Consider the following 2323-nt stretch of genomic DNA (forward strand, 5'->3'; position numbering starts at 1 on the left):
TCACCCATATCTTTACAATATATGTTGATATTACCTTCATCATTTTCAACCTCTTCCTCGCTCTGTGATGTTCATTAATATAAATTATTTTGAAATTCAGTAAGTAATTTTCAATTTAATCTTTACAGTTTAAAATGACGTTTTTTTTAAGCCTTTAACAAAACCTGTAAACGTAGCCAGTTTCATATTGTTCTTATCCAATGAGAAAACAATTACCCCAAAACTACCGCCCTTTGCCACTAGATGGCGCCTGTGTCTAAGTAACAATCTCTATTCTTTAAGTTAAACTATTTGGAAAAAACCCTGTCTTCCTTTGAGGTAAATCCCATAAGTGAATTTTCAGGTTTGGTGAAATTTATCTCCTTAAGATTTAAAGAAAAGTTCATTTTAAACAATACAGATTAAGATCTTTCTAAAATGGGCTTTCAATCACGTCCATTGAGTTGGTGATGCCATCCAGTCATCTCATCCTCTGTTGTCCCCTTCTCTTGCCTTTGGTCTTTCCCAGCATCAGGGTCTTTTCCAATGAGTCAGCTCGTTGCACCAGGTGGCCAAAGTATTGGAGCTTCAGCTTCAGCATCAGCGCTTCCAACGAATATTCAGGGTTGATTTCCTTTAGAATTGACTGGTTTGATCTCCGTGCCGTCCAAGGAACTCTCAAGAGTCTTCTCCAACACCACAGTTCAAAGGCATCAGTTTTTTAGTGCCCAGGCCTTTTTAATTGTCCAGATCTCACATTCATACATGACTACTGGAGAAACCATAGCTTTGACCATACGGACATTTGTAGGCAAAGTAATGTCTCTGCTTTTTAATACACTGTCTAGGTTTGTCATGGTTTTTCTTCCAAGGAGCCAACATCTTTTAATTTCACTGAGAAATGCTGTGAGCAGGATTCTAACCTGAGCAGGCAGACCGCATTGGATTTTGAATCCAATGCCTTGACCACCCAGCCATCACAGCTCTATTTCCAGATACCACTTCTTAAAAGCAACTGCTAGCAGCAAATATTTCCTTTCCCCCAACTTTGTTTTAAAATGCAGCTACTTCTAATGTTAAATAATCAAATAAAGCAAGCAGATAGAATTATTGGAATTGGGTCAAATCCTATTGATGAATTGCATAGACCTTCACATGTTTTATAGCATTTATTTTGAATACTTTATGACATTTGTTTTGAGTACTAAATTTTAATAATTGACATAGTTTCAATTCAGTTAAGCTCAGTTGCTCAGTCATGTCTGACTCTTTGCTACCCCATGGACTGCAGCCAGGCCTCCCTGTCCATTGCCAACTCCGAGAGTTTACTCAAACTCATGTCCATTGAGTCAGTGATGCCATCCAGCCATCTCATCCTCTGTCGACCCCTTTTCCTTCTGCCCTCAATCTTTCCCAGCATCAGGGTTTTTTCCAAGGAGTCAGTTCTTCACATCAGGTGGACAAAGTATTGGAGTTTCAGCTTTGAAACAGCTTAATAAGTGATATATTTTAATATATATACTATATTTATAATTAACAGTTAAGTTCTAGAGCATTCAAAAATTTGTATACTATTTACTATATTAAGACTTCCCTTGAGTTCTTTCTCCTTTTAATTTTAGCACTAATAATATTATTGATCCCATTAAGGTGATTTCAGGCCCAAGAACTTATTTCATAAAAGTAATTTCAGGTCTAATTTTTACACTTTGGAAAAGTATTTTCCTGTGTCTATTAAAAAACAAATTTTTTTTATGAAAAGGAAATATTTGATGAAAATAATCAGTTCAGTTCAGTTCAGTTGCTCAGTCGTATCCAATTCTTTACAACCCCACAGCCTTCCTGTCTATCACCAACTCCCGGAGTTTACCTAGACTCATGCCCATTGAGTCGGTGATGCCATCCAACCATCTCACCCTCTGTCAAACTCTTCTCATTCCTTCAATCTTTGCCAGCATCAGGGTCTTTTCCAAGGAGTCAGTTCTTCACATCAGGTGGGCAAAGTATTGGAGTTTCAGCTTCAACATCAGTCCTTCCAATGAACACTTAGGACTGATCTTTAGGATGGACTGGTTGGATCTCCTTGCAGTCCAAGGGACTCTCAAGAGTCTTCTCCAACACCACAATTCAAAAGCATCAATTCTTCGGCTCTCAGCTTTCTTTATAGTCCAACTAATAAATATTTACTAACAATAAAGTCATTCTTAAACTTTAGTATGGTTCAAAGTCAACTAGAAGTTTTGCTACAATTGTATACAGATGCCAAGATTTCACGTGCAGAGATTGTATTTCACTTAGTATGAGGTAGAGACCAGGACACTGTATTTTAAATAAACATCCAAAC

At 37.3% G+C, this 2323-nt stretch overlaps 1 non-coding gene across 1 annotated transcript; it reads right to left on the minus strand.

The window, feature by feature from the left end:
• Positions 1-881: 881 nt before the first annotated feature.
• Positions 882-963, minus strand: TRNAL-CAA. Its single transcript has one exon. It is a non-coding gene; the product is annotated as a tRNA-Leu (tRNA).
• Between the last annotated feature and the right edge of the window lie 1360 nt (positions 964-2323).

This window comes from Bos indicus x Bos taurus, chromosome 2 (genome assembly GCF_003369695.1).
Source record: "Bos indicus x Bos taurus breed Angus x Brahman F1 hybrid chromosome 2, Bos_hybrid_MaternalHap_v2.0, whole genome shotgun sequence".
Classification (NCBI taxonomy): domain Eukaryota; kingdom Metazoa; phylum Chordata; class Mammalia; order Artiodactyla; family Bovidae; genus Bos; species Bos indicus x Bos taurus.